We start from the raw sequence: 15,840 nt of genomic DNA, 5'->3' as shown, positions 1-15,840 counted from the left end.
TCTCTCTCTCTCTCTCTCACACACACACACACACACACACACACACACACACACACAGAGAGAGAGAGAGAGAGAGAGAGAGAGAGAGAGAGAGAGAGAGAGAGAGAGAGAGAGAAGGAGATAGAGAGAGAGAAGGAGATAGAATATAAGGGCCAGCAGATGGGAAAAGATGTCATGAAATGCTGTCATCTAGATATGACATGGTCATTGTGTCCATGAACATAGAACAGCTATGGTTACTGGCACAAGACTGGATACTCCAAATTGAACAGAGGAAGTACTCATGAGGACACACATCTTCACAAGGAGCTAATGATTGTTAATGGCTGCTGGAGAAGGGTATTGTTTTTCTCTAATGGTGTAACCACTGGGGACTAGGGGAAAAGAAGGGTTTTAGAGGAAAAGGGATATCAGAGAGTAATGGGTAATAAAAAATGATCAAAATACATTGTACCTATGTGTAGATTGTCAGGGGAAAGGAGAACATGCCTGGAGAATGTCGTCAATGTCACAATATTGACAAGATGTATGCACTTATAATAGGAAGACTCCTGGCTTTCTACAAAAATATAAAATACAAGAAAGATGAACATGCACTAATTTAATTAGCTGAATATAGTGGTGCATGCCTTTAATCCTTACATTTGGGAATGTGGTGATTTGAAAGAAAATGACCCCCAAAGGGAGTGGCACTATTAGGAGGTGTAGCCTAGTTGGAGGAAGTGTGTCACTATGCTGGCGGACTTTGAGGTCTCTTTTTCTCAAGTTTCCCTCCGTGTGACAGTCAGTCTACTTCCTGTTTACTGCAAGATGTAGCCCTCTCAGCTCCAGCACCATGTCTGCCTGCACGCTGCCATGCTCCCCTTCATGGTCCTAATGGACTGAACCTCTGAAACTGTAAGCCAGTCACCCTCAATTAAATATTTTCTTTATAAGAATTGCCGTGGACATGGTGTCTCTTCACAGCAAAAGTAAACCCTAACTAAGACAGAGAGGCAGAGGTATGTGGATCCCTGTGAGTTTGAAGGCAGCCTGGCCTATATGGCAAGTTCTAGGCCAGTCAGGGCTGTGTAGAAAAACTCTGTCTAAAAAATTAATAATAATAATAATAATAATAATAATTTATTAAAATATCAATTGATACCAACAAAAAAGAGAAATATAGACAGAAACATGTGACATGTGAAGGAAAATAGCAAGATAAGCACAAACCCTGCCTTCCAGGAGCAGGTAGTCTGAAGACATAAACACTCCAGAAGCCAGAACGGTGTGCTTCATGGGGACATTCATTGTACAATGAGAAAAGAGAGGGGCTACCTAGATGGTACTTGCCTCCTTTCCCAAACTAGTCATGGAGAAACTCTAGCAGAGGAAAAGGAGGAATTACCACATTTTCCACTGTAAAAGCCTCGTGCTGTTCGAAGCACTAGGGAAACTGAAATTGACTTGGAAGAACAACTGGAGGGCAGGCCAGAGAGAAGCTCTTCTCTTCTGTTTTATCTCTCCCAAGCCTTGCCTAAGGACAAGCTCCGCCTGGTACTTCATGGCAGAAATTGGTCTCATCACTGGCCGCTAGGTTATATCAGCTTAGTGGAAATGAACTCCATGCCCAGAGTGCTAATGAACATAAAAAGGGCTGATCTGGAACCCTCTGTCCTCAATCTCCCCTCTTCAGGAATCCACACCACCTCTCACCAAGATGGCTTCTCTCTGAACGCATAGAAGTTTTAGCCCAAGAAAAGTACCATTGCAGTAAGCTCTATGGAATCTAAGGAACTGTCTCCTGTGGTTTGAATGTGTCCTCCAAAGTCCACTTAATCCCCAATGCAACAGAGACAAGAAGGTCACAAAGGCCCTGCCATTGAGAATGGATTAATGTCGTCGCTGCAGGAGTGAGTAAATCATCTCAGCAGTCAGCTTCTTCTAAAAGCAAGGCCAGCCTGTACTGTTCCCTTGCTCTTGACCTCGCCCTCCCTTGCCTTCCTGCTCTCTGTCATGGGACAGCACAGATGAAAGGCCTTGCCAATATCAGAGCCATGCGCCTTGGTCTTTCAGTCTCTCGACCATGAACCAAAGGAATTTCTCTTTGTAAATACACTATAGTATTCTAATACTGCAACACAAAACCCATTAAGACTGTCTTTCTTCTACTTAAGCCCACTAGAATGGAAACAGATTAGTACACATCCTGTAATCCATTCTCAAAACATAGAAGTTAGTCCTGCTAAAGGATGTAAGATCACAAGACAAAAATACCAAGCCGTCTGAACAGTGTGACCACTATGAAACAACAGCAGGAATCATTTCTGAAGTGGATGTCTCAGAGTTAACAAAATATTTCATGTCATTAACCATCTTTCAGAAGCTAAGATATGATGTTAATAACAAGAAAACCAAAAGTCCTAAGAAAAGGAGCCTACTAAAATATTTGATATAAAATTGTAGTAGCTGAAATTTTAAATTATTGAATAAACAAGATGGGAAATGTTGGACTGTAAATGTATGAGCTAGAATACTAAACGGAGAAGGTAGTGAGAAAAGATAAGGAGATTTTTTTTAATTTCAAAGATAAGAGATATAGATGTACAAGTTTCAACTTCAAGAGAACAAGAATTTCCAAAAAATACCCAGGAGGGAAACAAGAATATAAGGATGTATTTTAAGAAATAGTGAAGTTGAATATTCCAGAATTAAAGAAAAATAGACAACCTCAAATTGATAGTGTTCACAGAACACCAGGTATAAGGGCAAGAGAAAGCTATGTCCAGATGAAGTATATTGAACATGAGGACAAGAAGATTCTTCTTTTTTTTAATTGAACAATATTTATTAAAATACAAAAATACACTGTTCTCACATTACCATCAGTGTTCTTTTGTTGGCATCCCCCCACCCGTACCACCCCCTTCAAGTCTGAACCCTTTATTTCCTCTTAAAGCTAAAATAATAACTGAAAGTTGCATCATTAAATGGACCAGAATAACACTTATCGTGGCCCCCTGCTTCTAGCTCTACTGGAGGTAGGCCTAGGGGAGGGAAGCTTCCCTCCATGGCGCCCCATTCAACAGGACTCCATGCAGAACTCATTTGTGTGTGCCCGCTGGTCACTTTTGTTGTCACTGGATTTCACGTCTCTCCTGCAGCCGCGACCCCAAGAAGATACTTCTAACTGTTTCTAGGAATAAGCCAGCCTGGGTGGCACAGGCGTGCAGCATTAGCTGCTCTGTGTGCTAAGGCAAGTTCAAGTTTAAAGCCAGCATGAACCACCAAGTGAACCCCTGTTCCAAAATTCTAAAAAGAAATGCCTTTTCCAAATTCCTTGGAACATTCTATTTTGCTTGTAGAGATTTTCATGGCCAGTGCAACAACTGTCTTAGACATACAAGCTCACAGAGTCTGAAACTTAGACACCCACACTGAGGGGTCATGGAGGAATAACTCCAATATAGAAAAAATTATTCAAGAAACTTCCAAAAACTGAGCAATCAAAAAACAATGTGAAAGGATAATTGTTACTTTAAATTTTTGAATAGAAGTGGAGCTAATGAAGATAAAAATAGAAGTCATATTAAAAATCACTAAGGACTAAATCCTGGACAATGCCAACCTTATAAATGCACAGAATCATTAGAACCAAAGGGATATTAGGCAATATAGATTCATTTTATTTTCAAGGACAAAACATGGATTTTGGTAAGTGTTTAAAATGCTAGTTGGGATAAATAAACATAAGAATGAGTTTGAAGGCAGGGCAGCTATCAAAGTAAATTTAAAATAGAATGTACAGACTGGAGAGATGGCTCAGTGGTTAAGAGCACTGACTGCTCTTTCAGAGGACCAGAGGACCCGGGTTCAATTCCCAGCACCCACATGGCAGCTCACAACTGTCTGTAATTCTAGTTCCAGGGGACCCAACACCCATAATAAAACACTAACGCACATAAAATTAAAATAAATTAATTAAAATAGAATGTAGACCTTTAATTAGAAAAAAATGAGATGCCTTTCTAGACAAAAGCAAGAACAGGAAGGGTGAGAGAGAGAAAAAAGACAATAAAAATAGAAAGTGGTAAAACAACAGTAAATTCAAAACAGTTAAAACCCAGGTCTAGTGACAACATGGCTCCAGTAGGTAAAGGTGCCTGCCCCCAAGCCTGATGACCTGAGTTCAATCCCCAGAAACCACAAAATGTATGTTGAAATACGTGATGTATGTTAATGAGATACATTTGCCAACCTCAGCACAGAAAGTCACATCTTGAGGGGCTGGAGAGATGGCTCAGCGGTTAAGAGCGCGGGCTGCTCTTCCAGAGGACCCAGGTTCAATTCCCAAAACCCACATGGCAGCTAACAACTATCTGTAACTCCAGTTCCCTGGGATCTGACATCTTCACACCAATGCACATTAAATAAAGTTAAATAAATTATTCAAAAAAATTTAAAAAAAAAGAAAGTCACATCTTGAATTGAAAAATTATCTATCAAAAATTTTAGAGAAAAGGAAAAGAATCTTCCACTGGACTGGGGATGTAGCTTGGATGGCAGTGTTTGGTGGGTTTAGTACCCAGCATCATACAAGACTGCCGTGAGACCTGCAACCCCAGCACTCCGGCGCTGAGAGCATGTGAGCCAGAAGTTCAGGGTCAGCCTGAGTTACATGACACTGTCTCAAAAATCAGAGTTGGGGAGCTGGGAGTATAGCCCAGTAGTAGAGTACTTACTTTGTTAGCATGCATACAACCTTAAATTCAATTCTCAGGAGAAAAAAACAATCCCTTTTACCAGTCATGGTGGTACAAGCTTGTAATCTGCTACTCAGGAGGCAAGGGGTAACCAGAAGTTCAAGGTCAGCCTGGTCTACACAGTGAGCTCCAGGTAAGTCAGGTAATGAGACCCTGTTTCAAATACCCCTTCAAAAAAAGTCATAAAAATACTGTCATCTCCAAGATTTAAACTAAGACACAACATAAACATTGAAAACACAAGATACAAATGGACATCACAAAGAAATGTGAGCAGAAGAAACAGTTGAGTTCACCACCCCAACACCTTAAAGAATGTTTGTTTTCCATTGGACAGAAAGAATGGCCCAAAGCTAGGACTCCATCAGATCTATTTTTTTTTTGAATCTCTGTCTCTCCTATAGGATTCTGGCAACAAAACTTCCGCACATTGACCAAGAGACGATAACTCTCCCATATGCAGTACATCAAACACCAACAGTCTGGCAATATATTAAGATAACAGCCAGATACTGGGCTATTTCTATAAAAACAGACTTTCAACAACTGTTGCACATTGTCCAAACTTTGTACAATTTTTCAAAAACGGCTATGAGGCACAGGACTCTTAGCAGTCTGTCTGATGAAAGTAGAGAAGAAGAAGGAGTGAAATTTCCCTTTCCTGCATTGCTCATGTGCACAAAGATACACTTACAGGGGCAGACTGTATGCTTCAGTATACAGAGAGCTCATCAGGAACAGACACAAGGTTCGACTCGTAAACCATGCCCAATACTGCTAAATATTGACCACTTAACTGTTGAGCCACAATACACAAAAAGAGACCATTATGTCACAATACACTGTTGAATTTGAAACACACATCTCAACAGAAAAGAAAAATTCTAACGCTAAACAAAAATTTAAGCCTCAACTCCTGAAAAATAAAAGAATGTTACAGAAACACTATAGGGTTCTCTTTATTGTGTAGAGAGAAGCATGTGTGTTCCGTCACCAGACCCGAGAGTGCAGGGGATTCAGAACAGAACTGTGCACTGAGGCATGATTGACAGAACAAGTCAATAGGAACATTTCTTCACTGAACCAAAATTAATTTTAATATAAATCACAAGCATACTGCTAAAGCTACAAATTTCATCTACACTGTAATTTTGAGACCTCATAAGCTTAAGAAATATACCTTTGATCACTTGTAAGACATTATTAGTCAAACAGCAAGTAATGGAAATTGTTACTCTAAAACCCACTTAACGTTTCCAGTATCTATGCAAGTTTCATGCATAACAATCTTTTTTCATAAACAACAAAAGATAGTACAGTGCCTTTAAAAAAATGCCTCAGTGCACAGTTCTGTTCTGAATCCCCTGCACTCTCGGGTCTAGTGACGGAACACACATGCTTTTCTCTACACAATAAAGAGAACCCTATAGTGTGTCTGTAACATTCTTTTATTTTTCAGGAGTTGAAACTTAAATTTTTGTTTAGCTTTAGAATTTTTCTTTTCTGTTAAGATGTGTATATTTCAAACCCATGCTTTTGGCCAAAATCCAGGATTTAGATTTTGCAGGTACTTTTCCTACATCAGCAAAATAGCCTGAATTTTTCCTTGTCACCAAAGCAAATGGCATCTAAAAATTACTTCAGCATAGAATCCGTTTTCCTCTCTCCTCCCTCCCAGAGTGAAATCATCACCATACTGTTTTATGATGCTACAGTCTGTTGCCATGAAAGTGATCGTAACACCATGAATTCAGAATTTCAACTTTATGACAGGCTCGCAATGGGAAAGATGGCAAAGCTGTTCATTTGATGATCCTGGGGAGAGTGGAAACAGCAAAGTGGACCAGGAGAATAAACACAGAGCTCTGAGGCTAAGTCCTTCTATGTAAGTCACAAAACTGCCTCCCACCCCACCCATAAAGGTTTCAACACATGGCCACTTCCGTCAATAATTATTGTGTGCCCAGGGTGAGAGCAAAGGACGTCTGTGCCCTCCGTGTGCCAAAGCATCTGTTCTTTGAGATCAGTACCTGAACTCTGGACCAGAGCTTGAGCTGAAGCAACAGTCAGTACCCACTTAAAGTGCTACCATTAAGGGTTTCCCATTAGCTAATAGGGGTGTTTTAATCTCATATTTATAACTCACTTTAAGGAGATCAGTGAAAAACAATTCAATATTTAATTTACAAATAAAAATTCCATGGTCAGAAGGAAAGCAGTTGGATCCTGAAAAGCAAGCACTGTGCACTTAGCTGTCCTCCTCATTTGATGTTTTATTGTGTTATATCTCCTTGTATTACAGAGAGGCTGAGCCCAGACCACATGCAGATGAATGTCACGTACCATATTCATCCAGTGGCTCAAACATACCTCCAATTCAACTTTCCATGCCCTCATCATAAACTTGGCATCCTCCCACAGACTCAGTCCTGTTCCAGAAGTAGCTTTCAGTAGATGTCACTGTCTCGCAAATCAGAAGCCTTACCCACTCATGCACCCATCAGTTTGATTCCATTGCCTTCCATATGCCACATGACACTATTCTGACAACACCCAGAAATGGAGAAATGTTACCCTTTCCATCCATCCATCATGCTGATGCCTGGAATCATTTCTCCTTGGTGTAGCAGAAACCAGTACAGGTCACTTATACTATCTTTCTGGTTAAACTCCTTCAGTTCTTTTCAGGTTCTCTTAGCACTAAGGTCCCATCATGACTAGAGGGAGATGGTCCTACATGACCTAACTGGCGCCCATTCCTCTTCTGCTCCAGCCACCCGACTTTTTCATCCTCAAATGCACCTCGTGTTCTCACCTCTTACTTTGCATGTGATTTTCCCTCTTTCTGAAATGCTCTCCCCAGCATGTTCCCATCCATCCTCCAGTTCACTCATCCAGTTCATCCTTCATCACCATTTGGCCTGACAAGTCTTCCCTGACTTTGGGTTCAGTAATCCATTTACTATCCTATTTTTTAAATATAAAATCACATTCCTTTTCTCCAGAGCGTGTATATCAATGGATAATCATATCATTATTGGAAGTTGTTTAATTAATATCTCTCACCTACCCATGTTATAAGCTACATGAAAACAGGCAAGCCATCTAATTTTTTGTTGTTGTTGTTTCCACGGTGGGTCTTTCTTGACATAATAATTAGTAATATTATATGTTTAAGAAATTTTTAAATTTTTGTCTGATGGTATCTAAAACATTGAGATTGTATCACAGGTTACATTTTTAAAATTCAGAAAACAAACAGTAAGCATAAAACTGTATCTGCGCCACTACCCAGTAATTCTATTTCTTCATCATTTTTCATGGTAGTTTTATTAACAATGGAAAAGAAAATGAAAATCCTAGAAACAACTGATTGTGCAACAGATAAAGAAAATGTGAACTATCCATATGATAAATTAGTATTCAGTAGCTACATAGCTCAAAGACATATGCCCTACCCAAAGGACATTTTCAAAAGAATGAACTCTGATATAAGCAACAATAATGCAGCAATCCCCAGACTCTTCATTCTGAGTAGAAGAACACAGTTATAGCAACAGTATCTTCTGATTTCATTTCTGTAGGTTGGAACGACAGGAAACATGTCAATAATTCTGGGAACTGAAGGGGGTTAGCCAGGAACATAGTATAACTGCCTCTGAACTGGCTTATATGGGCTGCACTGGAAAGAAAAGAACATGGGGTGAGAGATGGATTTGCGAGGCCAACATTTCTCCTCTTGGAGGTTTTGATGATGGAAAACATGTCGATAGTTGGTTGAGAAAGGGAAGAAATGGTAAAGGGGTGTGATAAAAATTGGGAGTGATAGAAATCATTACTTATTCTGAGTGTGGTGACCACTTCACACATGTATGTCTATGTCAAAAACAGTATATCTTGAAACAATGATTTATTGGTTGTCAATTCTACACTGACAAAAAAAATATAGAAATTCAGTAGAAATCATTGAGATCTGAATGTAACTGCTTCAGACTTACCAGTTTATATAGAAGCATGAAAGGCGGATGTGAAAAGGGGGGTAACAAGTTTTAAATTGCACAACTTGCTCTTTTAAAAATGTGTGTTATTTCTTCCTCCCCAAACCAGGAATCTACACCAATTTTAAAATCATAGAACTTTTAAAATCATAGAACTGAAAAGCAGCTAAAAACAACATTCTCTCTTAAAAAGTTCCAGGTACATTAATAACAAACAAAATATTTTTGTGTCCTGACTTGCTGGCAACCATTGAAGAATGTGATGGTTTAAGGCTCATAATCTTTGAGGATGTAGTACACACAATACTCTTGGAAACAGCATGATCAGAATTTTTTTAAAAATCAAGAGAAGCATAATTTTTGAGTCAGTATTTCTAAAAATAACTAGAGTAGACAACTCTTCTCCATTTACCTTATCTCCTCTTTATTTGTTCACTGGAATCTGACATCTGGGCTTAAATAAATGCTCTGAGCACTTTTGCTACAGACAAAATTTTATATCCTCTTGGTTCTGTGATATGGATGCATCAGCTATTTCAAATTTTTGCAGACTAAATAGAATATTAATGGCCCTAATGATTTTTAAATACTATTTGCAAGGTTGTTTAAAATGTCTTAGCAACAATCAATAAGATAATGAACGTGGAAATACTGTGTACGTGGCAAAACGCTACCCAAGCATAAGTGAAGAGATTAAAACATTTTTTGAAATTATTTTCTATGGAAATCAGTTGAAGGAATACAATGGATGGTAGATAACCACAACTTATTCAAGTAGAGGAGTCTTAAAAATAAATCCAGACTGCCACAGATCCCTAGACAAAGTGGAAACCCACGCAGTTCGTTGTTTTAAAACAAGAAGACATAATTTTCCATATAGAGGAAAATAAACCAGTCCAAGGTGTGTTACTTATTTTTAATTGTCCAGAGTGAAATGTGCTCTCATTGTTTTCTATTCTGAGAAGCTTAAATCTGGAATGAAAGTATTTTCATATGAGTTTTATACAGAGGCAAAGGGCTTCAGAAGTCTGGGGCATGTCGTTACAAGACGCAGTCTGGAATGATCGTGACACAAAAGGAGGTCAGACGCTGAGGGCACCCGTGCCAACCTTTCGGATGGCCTGATCTGCTTAAGTACTTTTCCAAAAAGCCCCTCAGAGTCTAGCAGGGTTGATAGTCAATCCTTCTTAGAGGTGTGTGAGTTCAGATAGTCAAATACTTTCAAGATTCCAGAGCCCAAGTGAAGACCAGAGTAGGTGGGACTTGGGAGGGGGGACCTTGTTTAATTGGTATGAGCCAATGAGCAGGTTATTCTTGATTGTTGATGTAGCACGTGAAATCAAAGGGAATTTGGTTACAGAAAAATATAGGAAATATCTCTTCCAAATACAGGAGCAAATTGTGGGAAAAAAATAAAACTAGCTAAAGACACTGGCCAAAAAATAACTTGTATTTTTGTAAAGCCCGGTTTGTGTGAAAAACCAGATCTCTAATTAAAGCAAATTCTAACACACAGAGTAGGATGAAAGTAGAGAGCACAGGAAAGCTACAGGTGAACACTTCTTAAACTCATCCTCGCGGATTTCCAGCCATCTGTGCATACCCTCTGAGAAATCTCTCCTGCCTGATCCCTGCGTGGCTGTTAAAGATGGCTTTACCATGCACCAGCCTGTTCCGGGAGCTCCCACTACTGCCCCAGTCCTCCAGCTGACCAAGGAGGTCTTGATTCCAGAGCGTCACAACAGAAGATAGAAACTCTGCACACTTATTCTCAGGCTCAGGGCTTTTGTGTATGGTTGAGCTTCAGACTTCAAAAAGGCCTAGTCAAGGGAGCAAATGATTCTTAAGACGCCAACTGTATGACACTCAGCATGTGTGTCCTGGGATTTGGGTGCTTCCACTGAGAGACTAGAGACGGAGACGGAGAGAGGGAGGGGAGGAGGGAGAAACAGAGACAGAAAGACAGAGACAGACAGACACACAGAGAGAGTGGGAGAGACAGAAATAGAGAGACAGACAGACAGACACTTAAATGTTTTGCAAAGCCAGTGCCAAGCAGACTCCTCCACAAAGAGGGTGGTTTTTCTCTTCAGTTCTGCACCCAGAGAGAGCATCTTCTCCTAATTCTCACAGCGTCGTTCCGCCGCATTCTATTGGCTGGCAGTTTCTGACCTGAGCCCAACTTCCTCCAGCCCCGTTCTGAGAGTGGCCCTTGACTCTAGTGACAGGCAAGGCACAAACAGCTCAACCACAACCTGCAACCCAGTGTGGGAGAAAGCACTTCATTCCTTCTCTTCACCAGGATAAAAACGTTTCTAGAGGACCTCAGAAAAAGAAATAGGACAGTGGGTACACTTGAAGGAAAATGTCACAAATAAAACCTCCGTTGTGGGTCTAAAGCAGGCTCTGTGGAGAGCATCCCTAGGTCCAGTGCCACCGCCTGGTCTCTGCCGCATAGCCATTTGAGGGGCGCGTGGCTGCTGGCAGTGGGAAGAGAGAAAAGTCTCTGAGAGAAAGTGAAGAAGGCTAGATTGTGAGACATCAACTACTATTGTCCTCTGAGCTTGTGGACACTATTTTTATGAGTTCAATAGCTCTGATCCTTTAACTTGCCACATTGTGTTTTATAATCACAACTTCTTGAACTATATCACTTTCATATACACTTTCTGCAAGTTTAAAGTCCTTTTTAGGTGTGAAATAGAGAATTTTATAAGCACTTTGCTAAAGGTCTGAATCCTGAGATATATGAGTGTGAATGACTTGGTTATTCGTCCAGGTTTATGCCTGTTCGCACTTCCTGATAGCAGGTACACCCTTTTAAACATTTTCTTGTTGTTATTCTCTTTAGCCTCCAATAGGAACCTATACTTGAGAAAATAAGCAAACTCTCTCACCACAAATAGGAAGGCTTTGTGAAGGGAGAACTTCCTCCAGCTCCTCCCCAAATTCCTCCCCATTTCTGACTTCTGACTGAACCCAAATACTATCTGGCATTCCCCCAACTCTTAGGATGATTTTTTTTTAGGGAGAGGAAAGAAAACAAGCAAACAAAAGATTCAGTTAGATATGACAAATCCATCCACTTTCTTCAGCCCAGGAAATTAAAGCACTGTCATTCTGTGTGCTGGTCTATGACAGAACCTGGCAAGGGTCTATGTGAGTGTGTCCAGAGCGCTCACCTCAAGACAGGGAGACACTGGTAGGGAACAAGGATGCACAGAGAAGGAAAGAAGAGATAGAGGGAGGAAGGAAGGACAGAAAGGAGGAAGGGAGGAAGTAAAGGGGAAAGCGGGGGAGGCAGAGAGGGAGAGGGAAAAGAATCTAACTTTCCCACAAGAACCCAGTCTTCCCAGACCAGCATAGAATTCCCCCAGTCTAAAACTGTAGTTTGGAAATAGACGTAAGAGAAAAGTGAGACATCAAAAGGATGACCACAAGCTTCTGACAATACAAATGACACCAGGCAGACAGCCAGGCAGGGTCCTTTGGATCCTAGCTCCTATCCCTTCAGAGAAGTATGATGATTAGTTTTTTTTTTTTCCAAGCTAGAATTAGCTGAACATTCAGTTTTGGTGATCTCTCCATGTGTCAGGACCCTGCTCATTCAAGGATAGATGGATGTGGGAAAAGGCTTCTCCATAAGAGAAACAAAGCTCAGGCCAGGCCTGTGTAGAATCACCCTTGCTAGATTTCTCCCCAACAGTATAGTGCAGGCCACTTGCAGCTCAGTGCTTTCCTACATGTGAATCAACCCTACCCCTCCCAGCAGAGCGGGACCCATTTGATGAATGGTGGCAGAGGGCTGAGGTGAAAGCAGGTTTTGATTGCAAGAATCCAGGCATTTAAAATGAGCAAGATGGCTTAACTCTTCATCTATCTGTGCTATAACAAATGATAAAACCAAAAGAAAATTTTGTATGTTCACAACACAAAACAGAAGATGGAATTGGTGTTTTATCCAATGTGTGTCTAAAGTAGAGTGATGGGATGTGTACTCTTCAAAAACTATCTTATTACATGAATAATACATTCACATATTTCAGAAAAAAGATTCAAACACTATAGAAAATAAAATGTAATGAGTTCATGTTTTTAGCTTTTGCATGCTCATATTGTTCTACCCAAAGGTGACCAAACCTAGGGCATGTTATTTCATTCATTTTTCTCTATGTTAAATGAACAGCAGATTTTTTTCTAAATATTGCTTTTCTTTTTCTATTTAACCTCATATCTCTGAAGCACCTACCCACTCCATGCTGGGATAGAGTTCTGTTTTGCTCTTTCATAGCTACAAAGTCAATGTGGCTGATGAAGAAGAACATTATAATTGTGCTTTTGTGGCTTAAAAGGAGTTTGAAAGGTTATGCAATATTGGCCTGGTTTTCCTGTAACTTTTTAAAAACTTTAAGTGGTAGCTTGCAAGTGCATGTTTAACTTGTTAGTCATTGAAAGCCCACTTAACAAAATAAACCACACTGCTCACTGCTGAGGATCAGCCTAGAACGCATTCTGCCTTGGAATCTAGCAAGCATTATTAGAGAAACTTACTGGTTCTCTCTCTACGGTACCTACTCGAAACTGGTCACGGTCAGATACTTTCCAAATCTAACTATGTTTTATATGAAAGCTATACTATCCTGTGACTCTGTAGGCTTTTAACACAACAGAGAGATGTTGGGAAGAGGACAAAAACAGGAAAGAAGTCAACTAAATTGTTTGGGGTGGTCTCTGTGCTTATTCTCTGCGTCAAAGCTGAACGGCTGGACAGCGTTTTACTAAACTCCGTGTTGTTCGTTGGATGACCCACCTTACTACTACAGTCTTTGCTCTCCCCTGTGAATGATTGCTGTCTGACTTCCAGCCAGTGGAGGACTCTTTGGCCTTTTTGTTTACCAGTGCTTGGTTATTGTGCCAGTAAACAGGCGCATTCAGAAGTTTTTTACAACCGCTTTCTATTTAAGACAATGAAATGAGCTGGAAGTTTAGAGAAAGGGGAAAATACGAACAGTATGCTGTTCTTAAAAGCTTAAACTTTTAAGACAAAGTGTATTTTAGCTACTCCCCAGGAGCTAAAAACATGATCATTTCATGTCAGCTTGTAATGAATTAGCACAACTCTTTGATCAATGACATCAAAGGCTATCAGCAGTACCAATATTACAGATGTTAGAAAATTTTGCATTGATTAAATGCCTGAAATCAATCAACCTTTTGCCATTCTCTCCCCCTCCCTCACTCTTGCAGGAAACTGATGTGATTCAGATGAATTCAAATCTGAACGCACACAGCCTCCTATGAAGGAGAAAAGAGAGAAACAGGATCAGCTGAACAATCTACTCATTATCAGCTACTGGGTCCGAACCCACCAAAGGCTAAAATAGTTCATTTATCCCAAGCACGTTCCTTCCTTTAGGAAACGCCAAACCCCAAGTGGTCCTCACACGTGAAATACCCTTGTTTATAGGACTTCCCAGTTGTGCTTCTATGGTTCACTGTGGTTCCTCTCCGGTATCGCAGCCAACAGAGTCAAAGTCTGAATGCAGCCCAGGCTGGTGTCCTTGTTCCGTTTGTTCAAGTAACTTTTCCAGGACTCTGCAGTCGGGCCAATTATCTCAGAAACAAGCAATTATAACCACATTCACAGCTCCCTGAAAGGGTGAGTGCATTCTAGTAACAATTTCTCATGAAAGAAATATAGTAATTGAAGGATTGGCAGGGCTATTGCAACAGATCAAGACCTCTCTCTCTCTCTCTCTCTCTCTCTCTCTCTCTCTCTCTCTCTCTCTCTCTCTCTCTCTCTCTGTGTGTGTGTGTGTGTGTGTGTGTGTGTGTGTGTGAGAGAGAGAGAGAGAGAGAGAGAGAGAGAGAGAGAGAGAGAGAGAGAGAGAGAGAGAAAGAAACATACACTATGTACTTGCTTTTCCATTGGAGAAATTGGTCCTTTCTATCCAAGTACACTAAATACATTCTACAGGAAAAGACTACATAGCCACTGTAAAATTGAGGAGTTTGACATTCTGGGTTCTGGCCATGTTGAAGTCTTCAGTATCTGTGTGTTCATCATCTCTTGCTTACACATTGCTGAAGGTAAGCACAATGTAAAATATTTGCAGCATGTTCTCCCCGAGGTAATACATGTAGAGGTGCTTTAGAAAGGCCGATTATCCTGCCAACCTAAGGTACATTTAGTCCTTTGGGGAATTAATTCACATCTTTATCAGTTCAGCAACTCAAATCAAGCATGTCAAGTCTTTGAGGCAACCAAGCTACCCTATATTCACTGCTAGATACCATGCTCTGAATGTCTAGAGCAGATCTCAGCCTCGAATGAATATAATAGACCAGCACACAGCTGCAGCCTGGATGCAGACATTCAAATGCGTGTCCACACTGTTTTAGCTCTGCCTGCCCACAGCTATTCTTCTAGGACTAGGTGGTCAGTTCTTCGACATTAAGGACTTATCCCTGCATCCCCCACAACACAGAATAAAAGGCTTTCTCCATCCTCCTCATCAGTACCTAGTTGTGAAATTGATTAACCATCATTCTTGATAGTTTTTCAAATATCAGACCTCTGGAACGGCAAATAAACACACACTTACTGCAGACTGCTGAAAATCTTGTCAAACATTTTACCCAAAGGAAAGAAAATTTTGCTTACTTGTGTTTATTTATACATTCCCTTCTGGCAAAAGTAAATGTAGACTATGTATGACACTATTCACGTCGGTTTGTACATACTCACATGCCTGCACTTGTGTTGGGGCAGGGAGACCACTTATTCCATTTGGTTCTGGAAACAAGAAAAGCAAACCATTGTGGGAGAGAGAGTAAATGTCTAACCTTGCTTTGTTTTTCATGCATCCTACCAGAGTATTAGAACAGAAGGGAGACAAAAGGTAATTGAGCTGGGATCCTGGGGAAGCATTTTGTAAGTGAATAAAAGGCCACAGTGATGAGTTCAGTGGCAGAGGGAGTTCCCAAGCACATCTCCGGAGACTCCGGAGTGAACCTAAAAAGAAAGGCTTTCTTTCTCAAAAATGCATGGAATGCTAGGTTTAATATTTGCCTCTTGCCTGCGCTGGTGACATCCATTT

This window comes from Peromyscus californicus, unplaced genomic scaffold, assembly GCF_007827085.1.
Source record: "Peromyscus californicus insignis strain IS unplaced genomic scaffold, ASM782708v3 Scaffold_12__1_contigs__length_115047231, whole genome shotgun sequence".
Taxonomy (NCBI): domain Eukaryota; kingdom Metazoa; phylum Chordata; class Mammalia; order Rodentia; family Cricetidae; genus Peromyscus; species Peromyscus californicus.
The sequence above is the reverse complement of the archived record's forward strand: the minus strand, read 5'-3'. Positions refer to the sequence as shown.